Source organism: Ambystoma mexicanum, chromosome 11 (assembly GCF_040938575.1).
Source record: "Ambystoma mexicanum isolate Mex_15411 chromosome 11, UKY_AmexF1_1, whole genome shotgun sequence".
Lineage (NCBI taxonomy): Eukaryota > Metazoa > Chordata > Amphibia > Caudata > Ambystomatidae > Ambystoma > Ambystoma mexicanum.
Window position 1 is genome coordinate 1076505996 of NC_090934.1, and position 15785 is coordinate 1076521780.

General features: G+C 47.6%; 1 protein-coding gene across 1 annotated transcript in view; it reads right to left on the minus strand.

The window, feature by feature from the left end:
- Nucleotides 1–15785, minus strand: part of ARID3B (AT-rich interaction domain 3B) — a 454686-nt gene that overhangs the window by 190357 nt on the left and 248544 nt on the right. The gene's annotated exons all lie outside the window — the stretch shown is intronic.

Here is a 15785-nt window from a genome sequence, read left to right on the forward strand (position 1 = left end):
TGCAAAAAAAGTTGCAAGCTACTAAAACCACCATAAAAAAAAAAGTCACTCCCACCTCAATTTTACACAGATAGCGCACAATTTCTTACTCACCAGGAGTCAAATATCAATACCCAATGGCTAGTGAAAATGTTGCACCCTGAATAACATGCTAACTCCAATGCCATAGAATACTTGCCCCTCCCTCATGCCAATGGAAATTCACGATTTTGAGGATCTGCCTGGCCTCCTCATGCCTTCCCTCAGGGCTTGGGGATCCTTACCATCCAACACGCTGATCGGTCTTAGAATTAACCAATGGACTTGCCATGTTCCTCAAAGTGTTAACTCTTTCTCCTTAGCCACATCCCAGCGTCAGGCCCAGAGAAACTCACCACAACCACTCATGGACATACATTTGTTAGCAGCCAGGCCAACCACTCCCCTACCATCCCACTACTCACAGAACAAATGGACTGTTCATGCAACTCCCACACCTCCAAGTCACAAGGGGCCTATGAGCGAATTTTGGCAAAAAACTTTTCAGAACCTAGAAAAAGTAATCAGGTGCAGGTGGTTTATTGAAAGAAGACTGAACAACAGTGCCCATGGCATGATTCAGGGAGTTGACGAATATCAGCACCACCTTATGTTGGTCTGTCCAGGAAGTATAGGGTTGCCAGTGGGCAATAGACTGTGGCCCTCTAACCAGCATAAAATACTACACTGCTCATCAGTGAACGTTTTATTTTAATGAGGAAAGCATGTGGTCTGCCTTTTACCCCAATGTAGTCATCAAAAAAGACAATCAGTCTCTCCCATTACAAGGGCAGTGCCAGATGTGGTGTGTGCTCTCCTACTGCTCAAATCCTTAGAGAGGGGCCATCAAAAGAAAGTGTGGCTTCAAATGCCACACTTGCGTCACCGCTTGGCTGTGAATGGTGATGTGGGTGAGGGATCAAGGACAGATTGTGCTTTCTTCCAACTGTAGTCTGGTCCACTTGAATGTTGGTGCAAAGGTAAAAAAAAAACATTCAGCATTGTGTACTCCTCCCACGCACCAGCTATGAAGAGATGAAAAGCAGGAGGAGGCAGCCACAAGGGGGCAGTATTCTAGCAAATGTTAATCACTGGCAATGGGCATGTTGTTGGCCATCGCCGATTCCATGTTCCTTTGCAATAGACGAAAGACAAACTGCCTCCCGTGTATTTGTCCGATGCATATAGCTTGGATCTGCCACTATCTCTGCATTTGTGGGTTCCGCAAGCCCCTCGTGTTCTTTATTTTGCAGCCCCAGTTGCACTATGCATCACTGTGCGGCTCGGATTGGCTATGTTGCTGCGGTATGCAGCTTGTTACATCTATCCCCACAATCACATTCGCTATAGCTGTACACACAAGGTCTCCTGTTTCACATACTTTGCACAGCACCCCTGCCATTAGAATGATATCCCCCCCTTCTCCAACTATAAAATTCAGTCTAGCTGTAAACTAATGTCTCTTGCGTCACATACTTTGCACAGCATCTCGACATGTAGCTATCCCCCCCACGATAAAATGTGTTCTAGCTGCGCACATACTATTGTTAGGCAGAATCATGTGCAGTACCCTTTGGGAACACCACACACTATTAAGACTACAAGTGACAGTACAAATTCACCTTTGGTACAAGCCTGTACTACACAGTAAAGTGGTAGCTATGGCTGAGCAGCCAGGCTTATCTCAAGAGCAAGTGAGCCGTATCAAATAGTTACACAAAGGACAGCAATTGCTATGATTCAAACAAACACTGACTCAAGGTTTCTGAGTAAAAGAATATAAATGTATTTACACAATCATTTGTAAAATAGTTCACCAAGTAAAGCAGCCTGAAATCACAATCATAATACACTACACAACACCCAATGAATTCGACAAGTTAAGCTCAAAATGAAGTGAGAGAAAAATGACACTCCCGCAATTTAAAAAAGGGATGGAAAGACAAAGTTATACAAAATTAAGCAGCATCAACAAGTAAGTAGGCAGGGCAATCTAGAAAAGGCTTACTACAATGAGGATTCAAATCAATAGGCCTGGGCCAATGTTAATGGTTCAGAGTCTTTGCAGAGGATCACACAGTTCAGAGTAGTTTGCGGTTAAGTCTTTCCCCAAGAGTTCGAAACGAAGTTGGACGGAAGAAAAGTTACAAAAGAGTAGAGAAGGACAAGCCATCGGGTTGGCGAAAGGTTTGAAACACTTTCACCTTGGTCGGACAGAATGAACAACCGGATTTGAACAGTTCCTTAGAAGAAGAATGCTGTAGCTAAGGCAGAAGTTCCTGGCAGATCCTGCAGGCTCACAGTTGCTGAAGCGACTGTCGAACTGACACAAAGGAGGAAGACTGGAGGGTTCTGCACTGCCCACGGAGGAAACCAGCAGCAGAGCAAAGCAACAAATAAAAGGTGCGCTCCTTAAAACCCAACAGGGTCTGGTCCTCCTGGCTATCCGGTTCACTGCAGCGATGCCCAGCAAATTCAACCAGGGGAGGTAGGCTTGCTTGGTGTTTGGCGAACTGGTTGGTCCCGGCCAGCTCAAGGGAAGAAGATTCCTTGCAGACCTTCTCTGTCGAAGTGTAGGAGATTCAGACCTGCAGCAGGCCTTCACCAGGCGGTTCAGTCGTGATAGTAGTCTTCCTCCTTCTGCTTCTCTTCGGTTCTCTCAATCCAGTGGCAACTCTGCCATCCAAGTTCCAGAGACCTGCTTTTTATGCATTATTCCCCCATTCACACAGCCTGGCTGTCAATCACCTAGCAGGGTGGCTGTCCTGGCAGGACAGTCACCTAGCCAATCAAACAAGAGTGCGACTTGGGTCTCCAAGGAGACCCTGTGCAGGGGGCCTAAAACCCCTCACTCGCATCCTGTTTACCTAGACTCCCAGGCGCCTAAGGAGTGCTTCTGTGCAGAAGCCCGCCAAAGGACAGCAAACAAAGGAAACAACCCTGGTTTGGCACACAGAGTAAAATACGAGAAAGACCTTTACAAAAACAAATGCCAAATAAACCCAGTCGGAACCAAATAAAAGTAAATGATGTCCAGCGGATTTAAGTTTGAGGCTACTAATTTACCCTAAAACAGTACCAAGGCTATTTTCATAGAACGCGGTAGGAAAAATATGGTAGATACTACTGCCACCAGCCAAATCTTAAGGGGAACAAAATAAAGTTCCCTGAGAGACAGACAAAAAGGGATAACAACCCTTTCCAGTACTCTATGTAAGCTAGTTCGCACTGGGTCTGTGAATTTAAAAAGCCTAATAAAGTCAATGGTAACTTCACATGTTCTGGGAGACAGTAGTCAGTCCCAGAAAATGGAGTTTAAAGTGTGAAGTCTGAAAAAGACAACCCTGTGTCACTGCACTAAAGGTGCGGTGTAACACACAGTAAAAAGATTATGCCTATGGAGTAGGCGAGGCTCCACAGTCTATGAACACAAAAAAGCTAACACAGCAAAACACATGCAAGATTGGGAAAAAAAATGGTTCCCTCTTACCAGGTGAAAAAAATAAATCCTAGAAATCCAGCAAAGCTGCTGAGGGACTCAGTAGGTAAGGGGAATTAGCCATTCTGGTGAATTCTCCCCAACAACTATCTCTCACATACTCCGACTACCTCTGCCAGATATGGCCCAAAATGTCACCGAAAGCCAAAATGCCCAACTTTTAAAAAAAATTAAAACACCCCATTTACACCACATATATATATGTGGGGGTATGGGATATTACTGTAATATGAGAGGCAGCGGGGGAGGGGGGTCTCCCACCACATATGTCCATAACACCTCCTCTGTCACGTGGATACAATCCTTCTTGGCTAATAGAACTATGAGGTATTTCTCACCAGTAGCGACACCAGACCCTATCACCTGCGGTGTCTCACAAGGCTCTTGCGTCTCACTTTGTACAATATATTTACAAAGCCTCTTTGACAAACTGGACCATCTGGGTGTCACCTACACTAATTACGCTGATGACACCCAGATACTCCTTACCCTCTCAGGGAACTACAAAGACGACGTCACCCGGATTAATGAAATCTTCTCCATCATTCAGGCATGGATGGCCACACATGGCCTCTGCCTGAATGATGAGAAAACTAAGCTTCTCCTTGTTAGTTCACCCAACAACCTGCTGAAACTTAGCCCCATTTACAACAGTATCATCATCGATGGTAACACTATTGCCATTGTTAAAAGTGTAAAAACCATCAGCTTTTACCTCAATGCCAACACCAGCCTCTCCAAACAAATTAACATTACTTCCTCAGCCACTGCCTACACAGGTAAGCTAATCAGGGCTTGTAGACCCTTCTTGTCACCCAATAGCTGCCTTACGCTGGCCGGGGCTCTTATACAGTCCAACTTGACTACTGTAATAGTCTTCACCTAGGCGCTAACCAATCTATAATAAACTACAGTTACTACAAAATAACGCGCTTCGTGCAGCATTAAATATCCCTAGGCGCGAGCACATCTCAGCCATCAGAAAATCATGCAAATCCCTCTCTATTCATCAAAAAATGGAACTAAAAACCCTCTCTCACTTACAAAGCCTTAAACCACCTAGCCCCACCCTATCTCACTAACAGATTTACCTTGAAACCTGACACCAGAATGACCAGATCCTCCAATACCCTATGTCTAACAGTGCCCAGATTTACTCTAAAAAGAGCTGGTGGATCCAGCTTTACAGTCCTTGCCTCCCAACTTTGGAACACCTTGCCCTTAAACATGAAATCCATCAAGTCTTTTAGGAAACAGGTCATTAGTTGGCTACTGGAAAAAACTAACAATTACCTTCTCTTTGCTAGGTCTGCCGAATTTGCCTATACTTTGTGATTTGTATCAAGTAAACTGTATAAATGTATAAATATAAACTGTATATAATGTATTATGTAACCACTTCCTTGATGCGCCCTTTTACCTCTGGGTCTGGAGCGCTATATAAATAAATAAAACAAACATATCTATGTGGTCTAAAGGGGTTTAATTAAAATAAAGAAATAAAAATAAACATTTTAAAAATCTGCATTTTCGGCCATCGCAATTGTGTGGTCGCAGTGATCACATAGATCCCCTCTGCCCCCACCCACATACATACATAGCAGTTCCCACCACCCACCAGAGGAGCAGGAGCTCCGGACCATGTCCCTGCAGGAGCAGAGGACCAACGAGGGCATCAGCTGTCCCCAAGCCCAAGCGCAGCATTTTTGGTAAGCGCTCGATCGACGCCGAAATCCGCCTGTAAAATGCGCATTTCGCCCGCGCTCCAGCATTAATTAATATTAATGCAATCTCGATCGTGGAGGCTTTGCCCACACTGCCCCACACCAGAAGGTTACTATGAACCCAATCGCCGCCATTGCAGCACACGAGGCTCTCCCCCACTCCAAGATGGCCGCCCCCTAAAAGCAGCATCCATAGCCGACTGACCCAGGCCTCCAGCAGCCAGCTGATTGGCTGCCGGGCCTACCTATTGGCCCATTGGCCGCCGGCAGGCGAAGCCGGCCCCCTCACTCCAAGGCCCATGAGAGGCAAGGCCAGCACCTGTTTTGTGCCTGTTCGGTGCCGTGGCTGCCGTCTGCCAGACCCCCTGGCTCTTTCCACAAAGGTACTTCTACTCCTATTGACAGCCTCAGCAGTCTGATCCTGCCCATATGCATTAATGTGCGACCAAAGCCCTTTCCACATACATCATGGTTCTGCGTATGCCCACACAGCCTGACCACCACAACCATGCCTTTACAGAGCCACGCGTAGTGCAAGTTTTGCATTTAGCCTATCCTTTGACTGCTTTTGCCGATCTATAATCGTATTTAGCCTACATATGATTGCTCTGACTAGCCCAGAGGCACCCTGCACCCAGACTTGCATCTAGCCTGTCTATAACTGCATTTAGCCTGTCCCTGATTGCATTTAGCCTGTCCCTGATTGCATTTAGCCTGTCCCTGATTGCATTTAGCCTGTCCCTGATTGCACTTAGCCTGTCCCTGATTGCACTTAGCCTGTCCCTGATTGCACTTAGCCTACATATGATTGCGCTGTCTAACCTAGAGGTGCCTGACTCCTGCAAACCAACTGCTCGCGCCTAAAACTAAGTTAGAATGATACTAACTCTTATTTACCTATCAGCCTTTTGGACCACAATGCCAAAAATAAACCACCAACCGAGGCCTACACCACAGGACATACCGCCCGTGGATGAAGGACTCTTAACTCCCCCCCTAGAGCCCAGCCATCAATCTTCACATTCACTTATTACCCACCAATTGCTAACATACCTCCCCTGTGACATTGCAAGTAGAAACGCAAAACTACGTTCAAGATTACCTAAAATTTACGAACCACTAGCTAGACTCAATACCTCTTGCAATAGAAGTAACACTAACATCCGAAACACTCTTCCTATAAAAATTGACCCCCATCGCAATAACCGCCCAAATAAGCAGGCCAATGCTAATAATAGCCTACCTAAAAAGAAAAGTAATGCCACCCAGGCCATAGCAAAGCCGAACCTCCAACTGAAGTGCGCCCTTATTAATGCCAGGTCACTAATAGCACACGCTACCGAAATTGCTGATCTCATTCAAATAGGAGACTATGACATCCTCGCCATAACAGAAACTTGGCTGCACCAAGCTGCAGGACCTGCCATAATGCTAGCCCTACCACATAATTACACCATACTTAGAGAAGATAGAGTCAACTCTCGAGGAGGTGGCCTAGCTATTATTGCTAAAAATAATCTCACCCTAAAAATTGAATCAAGCTCAACGACTAACTCCTGCGAATCATTAACTGCTAAACTCCTCGCATCTCCCTCTCAATCTATTACTATCCACCTTATCTATAGACCACCTGGCCCTATTGGCACGTTCGAGGAGGACATCTCCACGATCCTCTCAAACAACCTAAAAACTTCATCCCAAGCTATCCTTCTGGGAGACCTAAACCTAGGCTACAACGACCCTAAAGACCTGCAAGCAACCAATGTCACTAATATCATCTCAGAACTAGGCTTCTCCCAAAAAATCCTACAACCCACACACGAAAAAGGCCGTATACTTGACTGGGTTGCTGACTATAACTGCAATACTACGATTGTCGACATCAAACCACAAATTTGGACAGATCATGCACTGATAACCTTCCTCCTAAATGTTAACTTGACCATACCTATTGAAATTGTTCTGGCTCCCCCCCTGCCAACCAGAAACAAAAAACTTATAACTACAGAAAAACTGCTACCACTCATCCTCCCCAGACTAAACTCTCTACCGGACTCATCGGACACCTCATCACTAGTAAATGAATTCAACTCTTCTATGGCTACAGCTCTAGATACTATTGCCCCACTGAAACTGAGAAAGAGTAAGCCCAGAGCCCACCTAAACACCTGGTTTACTCCTCACCTCAAATCACTAAGACTTGAAAAACGTAAATGTGAATCTGCTTGGCGACTAGCCCCAACAGAGACAAATAAAATTACACTCATCAATGCCTCCAAGATCTACAAAAATGAAGAAAGCAAAAAGAGAGAACTTCAACAACAGAATACTGCAGGCCAAATCTGGTACGAAAGAACTATTCCTTATACTAAAGGAACTAGAAAACCCTATTCCTGTCCAGGATAACTGTGATAAAAATAAAATATGGTGCTCGAACATCCAAAAAGCACTAAATGACAAAATCGCCACACTCCAAACAAAAATTGAGATAAAGAAACAGAATATTCCACCCTCAACTAACCTAAGAGGCAAACTACCAACTAGCACTAAACTAGACCATAAATTTAACTTCTCGAAAGTAACCATACTTGAAACTGAAAAGATAATACTTTCACTCAAGCCATCCAATTGCCGAGGTGACCTATGCCCAGCCCAACTAATAAAAGACATGGCCAGAGACCTCTCCCCATTCATTTCTAAGCTTATTAATGCCTCCTTTGCTTCAGGTACTATTCCAGATAACCTCAAGCAATCTTGGGTCCTCCCCCTTCTAAAAAAACAAACATTGGACCCATCCATCCCGACTAACTACAGGCCTATCACAACGGTACCCTTCCTGTTAAAAATCCTAGACAGGGTAGCCTACCTGCAGATCCAAAAACATCTGGAGCTGCACCACCTTTTAGGCACAAGACAATCAGGTTTTAGACCTCAGCACGGAACTGAAACCGCACTCATCGATCTTAAAACTCAGGTCGACGAGCTGAGAGACTCCGGAAAGATGGCCTTACTCCTCTTACTGGACCTCTCTGCAGCCTTCGACCTAGTGGATCATGATGTGCTATGCACCCACCTAGAAACAGCTGCCCACTTCTCCACGCATGCCATCACATGGATCAAATCTTTCCTAACCGGTAGAACTACGAGAGTCTTCTCTACTTCTGCTGCTGCAGACCCAGTATCCATCACATGTGGAGTCCCACAAGGTTCTTGTGTCTCCCCCACTATGTACAACATCTTCACGAAGCCCTTGTTCGATGATCTAGATAATCTGGGTGTCACCTACACTAACTATGCGGATGACACTCAGATTCTCATACCACTCTCAGGGGATTATGAACAAGATTTGGCCTTGGTGAACAAGATTTATCTCATCATTCAGGCATGGATGGCCACCCACGGGCTATGCCTGAATGATGACAAAACGGAACTCATCATACTGGGGAACACACAAAACATCAAAAGATTAAAAGAAGAATACTCCTCCTTCGTCATAGACGGTAACACTATCAAGGTGGCAAAAGTGGTAAAAACACTAGGGTTCTACCTTGATTCCCACCTCTCCCTAACCAAACAGGTGAGCGCAATGGCATCCAGCACCGCATATACCTGCAAGCTGATCAGAGCCACAAAACCATACCTATCCACTGCCAACTGCCTAACCCTTGCCCGAGCATTAGTGCTGTCGAAATTGGACTATTGTAACGCTCTATATATAGGGACCAACAAACACACGTTGCAAAAGATTCAAACACTAGAGAACAATGCTCTTAGAGCTGCCTTAGGAATTCCAAAAAGGGAGCATATTTCAGAAGCTAGAAGACAATCCAATTGGCTCTCCACAGCGGACAAAATCAAACTTAAGACAGCTTCTCTAACCTTCAAAAGTATCAACCATCTAGCACCTAAATACCTAGCTGCTAGATTCAACAGAAAAATCTCCACTAGACCCACCAGAGAAGCATACTCTAACCAGTTAATGATACCCCCATTCAAACTAAGTACGGCCGGAGGAAACAGCTTCCCGGTCAAAGCTGCCCAGCTTTGGAACTCCCTCCCGCCCGGCCTGAGATCTCCCCAATCCTACGCTCTCTTCAGATCCAACTGTATCAATTGGATCAAAGAAAATGACCGATAGTCCATAACCACTGTTCTACAAACGTACTATGTACATAATTATATACCCTTTATCTCTCTACTGCATATTTCCTGTTTATATTATGTTATATGTATATACCATGGCCTGCATTATGTAATCTCTACTATGTATAACCACTACTTGTAATCATGTGTAACCTGTAAAGTTTAAAGTATCCTTGAACAACGCGCCCGGTTACCCTCGGGTCTGGCGCGCGCTATAAATAAACTCAAACTCAAACACATCATAATTGGTGGCTAGCAGGGACTTGTCCACCCATGCCTACCTTCATTTCGGTTCAAATGCTTGCACAAATTCGATAACACCAACACATTTTCCATACTTTGACTTCAGTCCCTCCCCACCCCCCCCCCCCCCCCCCCCCCCCCCCAAGGGCTTTCAACCTACAGCGAGTTGAAAGGCGATATATAAGTGCCCATTACACTACATCTGGCACGACTGAGATGAGCCCATGCGTTTAGGTTGTGTTCGTCACAGAATGAAGAATGTTGGTGACTGCAGATGAATAACAGTTAAGGGAATATTGGGAGAGTGTGATTTGTGTAGGATTACAAGAATGCAAGTTGGGGCTGTACAGAGCGCATGAGAATGGAACAGTGGGCGTCTCATCAGTCAGACCACCTGAAGTGAAGAATAAATAAAGGTTAGCGACATCTGCAAATAAAGTTACATTCTTTCATAGCTGCTGGACTCCAGAGCCTGTTCAAGAGTGAAGAGACATTTAACAACCAGTCAATGGCCTGCTCGCTGGGGGAGGGCCCGACTGAGGGCAGACCTGCTCTTCCCCTGCCCGATCTGAGCAACTTCCACCCCAGATTTATGTTTTTGGCTGTGGTGTGCAGCTCCAACTGCTTCTGTTCTTGCTCTGGAGATCCTGCCCCGAGTAATTGTGGAAGCGCTACCACTTTCTATTGGTCCTTTGCTCACCAGCTTTATCTTGGATGAGTTGAAAGCTTAGCATATAAGGAGAGGGAGAGTAATTAGAAGCTTTCACAGTGCAGTACCGCCAAGGCACCAAGACTTATTTTCTTTGGTCTTTTGTTGTTAAGCTAACTTACCCTGCTTTTTCTTAACTCCTGTAAATTGCTGACAACATGCATTAACAAGGAGGCACGCAACAGGGAATTTCGTTAGCAGTTCCCCAACTCTTACGACCACATGATCTATTACAGATCCCTGTACCCATTGGTTAACCAGAATCTTGTCAAACTGACCCACCCAAGTGTAAAAAACTCAACATTAATCAGAAAACAGGAACCAGTACACAAATCTTTTATGGAACTAATTTTTTACCCATGAAGCGAACAGAACCAAGTTACTTCACCCTGGGTAACTTTCGTTCGACTGGATGTTCCTGCCACATATTCCTCATCTTTGATTTTCAATATCCAGCTTCTTCTGATTTTTCTTTTTTTTGTAAGAGGTCGCTGTGCGTTTATGCAGTCGACTCGATGTTCTGAGGACCTCCGTCTCAAGGATGATGTCATCGAGGGTATATAGAGCACGTGCAGTGCCCATTGGCTTCAGTTCTGTTTTTATTTTTCAGTAGAACTGACCATGCTAAGCTTTGAAGGAGCGAAAGCTGTAATGGCATGGGAAATTTGACTGTGGCGATGAGGAATACGTGGGAGGAACATCCAGTCGAAATAACGTTACCAGGGGTAAATGGATTGTGTCCAAAGCAGTGTGTTTTGGTGGCAGGAGTATGAATTTTATCAATGGTTTCTGTTGTGTATGGTTTTGTATTGTTGCTCTGTGAAATGTGCCAATGTAAGGGGAGGAGATGTGTTGTGTTTGGCTTAGCTTGGTAGTGGGGATGCAGAAGGAATGTTGTGATGTCATGTGGAGTGTTTGTGTCTGAGTGTCGGAATGCCTGAGGGAAGGATCTATGTTGGGCAGGTAGTCAGCCTGAAGCCTGGGTGATGGGCTGCCAGTGTTTCTGTCCTATTAATGTAACTTACTTAAGGACTATGTAACTGCTTGTGAAGGTGTCCCGAGAAGCTGTAATAAACCTAGCATGTCAACCTAAGAAGGCTGGGAGATGCTTCGTAACAGTTTCCATGAACCGAATCGAGGACCGCTTTTCCAAAGCTTCCATCCTGACTCAGGGAAGAATAAAGGAAGTAATGTTTCGTGAACGTGTGTATTGTAGACCACATAGCCTCACAAATGTATTTGATCATCGGAACACCTCTCTGCAGAGCTAAAGGGGTAGCCATGCCCCTGGTGGAATGGACCCTCAAGCATTCTGGAGGAGGTTTGCTGCCAGCCTGTAGCATTCTGAAATTGCTTGAACAATCCATTTGGATAAGGTCTGCTCGTCACAGCCTGACCCAGTTTGTGACCTGTATAGCCTTTAAAAAGTTGATCTAGACAAAGTTTGGACAGTCTAGAAATGTAGAAGCTTAGAGTGCTATGTGGCTCTAATCTGTGCAACCGCTCTTTCTCCCTGCCAGGATGGGTTGGAGGGTAGAAAACGGGTAATACAATGGTTTGTCCTACATAAAAATCTGAAAGGATCTCAGGCAAAAATGAAGGCTTAACCCTTAGGACGACCTTGTGGAACATTTTAAAGGGTGGTTTAGATGATAGTGCCTGCAATTCACTCTACAGGCTGAAGTTAGTGCTACCAACAAAATGGTCTTGAACATCAGTAGCATTAATGGACATCAATGTAGAGGTTCAAATGGTGCATACATAAAAAATGTTAATACCAGATTAAGGTCCCAAACTGGAACCTGGAAAGGAGCTTGGGGCATTGAGATCTTAGGAACAAGTTACTTACCTGTAACTGTTGTTCTCCTGCATGGGTCTGGCATGATTCACATGCTCATGAATAGGCTTGGAATCCTCGGTAAAGAAAAAATCTGTTTCGTTTCTGAACGGTCTTTCTCCTAATAACCAATCACTGGTCTCTGGGTCATACTGCCCCTGTCAATGACTGCCCTCTCCCTAAGCCCCTCCCTCTGGCAGCCATCCTTAGATTTGGTAGCACGTAAAGTGGCAGTAGGATCAAGAGAAGAGCCGCAGAGGGGTAGGAGGGAGGGTTCACATGTGAATCCATGCCAGACCCATGCTGGAGAACAGTTACAGGTAAGTAACTTGTTCCTTCTCCTGCATTGGGGTCTGGTATGGATTCACATGCTCATGAATACAAGAATACATAGCAGTACACACATGCAACCACGGGAGGTGGCAAGGCTCAACATTAAGCATTTCAACAACTCAACATTAAGCATCTCTTACCTCCTCACCAGGCGCCCCTTCAGGCGAACAGGTTGCGCAGCACTGCCTGGCCGACTCTGGACTCCTCCCTGGAATCCAGGTCGACGCAGTAGAATCTCGTGAAGGTGTGCGTCGACCTCCACGTAGCAGCCCTGCAGATGTCCAGCAGGGGCACACCAGACAAGAACGCTGTGGTAGCAGCGAGCGCACTGGTTGAATGGGCTCTCGGACGGCCGGGCAACGGTCGGTTTGTCAACCGGTGACAGTGAATGATGCAAACTGAGAGCAATCTGGAAATGGAAGCCTTCGAGAGGGCCTTCCCTTGGTTCACAGGTCCAAAGTTCACATATAGCTGTGACGTCTTCCGAAGGGTCTTCGTGCGGTCCACGTAGAACTTAAGCGCTCTAGCCACATCCAGCGAGTGCAAAGTCCTCTAGGCCGGCAACGGGAAGAAAACAGGTAACACCAAGGGCTTGATGAGATGGAAGTCCAGCGGCACCTTGGGCATGAAAGAGGGGTGTGTCCTCAGCACTACCCTCGTCTCGTGGAATGTCAGGTATGGAGGTTTACAGGAAAGAGCCTAGATCTCTTCCACTCGTCGTGTGGAGGTGATGGCCACAAGAAATGCTGTCTTCCACGAAAGAAACTTCAACGGTGCCGAATGCAGGGGTTCGAATGGCGGCCCCCACGAGCCTGCTCAGCACCACGTTGAGCTCCCACGCTGGGGCCCGTGACTTCACCAGCGGGAATGACCGGAAAACAGTCCTTTCATGAACTCCTTCATCAGGCGATGGGACCACAGAGATGTTCTGGTGTAGCGGGAAATCGCCGCTAGGTGGATCATGATGGAGGCATGAGCTAGCCCAGCTTTGGCCAGCGACAGTAGGTACGGCAGCATTTGAGGGGCCGTAATCCGCAGAGGGTTAATCTTCTGTTCACGACACCAGACAGAACCTCTTCCATTTGTGTCCATATCACGAGAGTTGAGGATGCCCTGGCCTTTGCAAGCACCTCCTTGCAGTCCGCCGGGATATAGTACCCTCCAAACTCTAGTGCTGCAGGAGCCAGGCCTGCAAGTTCAGCGACCCAGGGTCGTGGTGGATGATGGCGCCTCCTTCTCTGGCGAGAAGGTCCCCGTCTATCGGCAGTTTGACTATGGGGGAACGGACGGACGCTGACATGTCCAGAAGGTCCGGGAACCAGATCTTTCTCAGCCACGCCGGTGCGACGAGTATCATCCTGCACTGGGACCGTCTGAGTTGATTGATGAGTCGCAGCAGCAACGGCAACGCATACAGGAACAGGCCGTTCGAGGGGAATCAGAAGGCATCGCCCATGCTCCCCGGCTGGGGAAACCTGCTGGCGAACCTCCGGCACTTGGCATTCGTCGCGAATAGGTTGATCTGGGGATTGCCCCATCGTTGGAATAGAAGATCCACTCGATCCTGCCGCAGTTACCACTTGTGGCACGAACGCAGCTCCCTGCTGAGTGAGTCGACAATGGTGTTCTTTATTCCTGCCAGATGGAAGGGTACCAGAAACATCCCTTGGGCGACGGCCCAGTGCCACAGATCCTGGGCTTCCTTGGATAGGGCTGGTGATCTGGTGCCTCTCTGCTTCCGGATGTAGAACATCGTGGTGGTGTTGTCTGTGAAGATCCTTACCACCTTGCCCTTGAGGGACGGAAGGAACAACCCGAGGGCCCAGAACACGGCTTGGAGCTCCAGGACATTGATGTGAAGTGACCTCTCCTCCGGGAGCCAAAGGCCTCTTGCGTGGAGATCTCCGGTGTGCGCTCCTCATCCCTCCAGGGAGGGCTCCGTTGTCACAGTCTCCTGATGTGCCAAGGTCTGGAAGTCCATGCCCGCCGCCAAATGCACGCGGGAGCCCCACCACCGGATCGCTTGGCGGAAGGTCTCGTTGAGTGAGATCCTGTCTTCGAAGCTACCTGTCGCTTGCATCCAACGGGTGTTGAGGAACTCTTGCAGTGGACGCATCCGCAGCCTGCACAGGCGCACGAGGTAGATGCACGAGGGCATCATGCCGAGCAGGGCCTTGATGGACGTCACCCTGGCCGCGTCCATGGTTGACAGCCGTTGCACCTTGCCCAGGATGGCCTTCGTCCTTTCCTCTGACGGAGAAGCCAATCGCACCACTCTGTCGAGTCTGGCTCCCAGGAACAGGCCAACTTGCAACAGTACCAAGTGAGATTTCACGAAATTGATTGAGAATCCCAGATCCGTGAGCAGTTGGAGGGTCTTCGCTATGTGCACGACAGCGAGTTCTCTTGTCTTTGCTCGATGAGCCAATCGTCCAGGTAGGGGTAGACGTGGATCCCCTGCAGGCGCAGCCGCGCTGCCATTGGTGCTAGGCACTTGGTGAATACCCTGGGCGCCAACTTCAAACCGAAGGGAAGGGCCTTGAACTGATAGTGTCGCCCTTGGACCACGAATCGCAGGAACTTTCGATGTCCTTTTAGAATGGGGATGTGAAAGTAGGCATCCTCCAAGTCCAGCGACGATAGGAAGTCGCCTTCCTCCAGCTGTCCCAGCACGTGCTGGAGGGTGACCATCAGGAACTTCTGTGACTTGATGTACTTGTTTAGACGAAGAAGGTCCAGGATGGGCCGCCATCCGCCTGTCTTTTTCCTTACAAGGAAGTATTGCGAGTACACTCCGGAGCCCCGGAGCCTCTTTGGGAAAAATTTGATGGCTCCCTTTTTTAGCATCGCTCGTATCTCCAGTAGAAGTTGAGGGACATGGTTTTCCTTCCTGGCCACAGGTGGAATACGGGGACACTTCCTTAGAAATTCCAGAGTGTGCCTGCGGGCCAGGGCATCCAGCACCCAACTGTCGGAGATGGACTCCCACACGCTGACGAACTTCACCAGCTGGCCTTCCACAGGGGTGCTCATGTGGGGGCCCGACGCTACGGCCGGTTCAGTCCTGCTTGGCCGCGGCCTTGCACTCCTTGGCGACGACGAGATCCTCCTGTCTTGCCGCGTCCTCGGTAGGCCTCCTGCGACGAGGTGCGGGCCGCTTGACGGTACGACGAGGCGCCACCGCCTAATCCTTTGAAGGCACTTTGCTTGCGTCCGGTGTTCCGAAAGGACGGCCGTCGCTGTTGAAAAACGCCCAAGGCCCGGGCCGTCTGTCTGCCT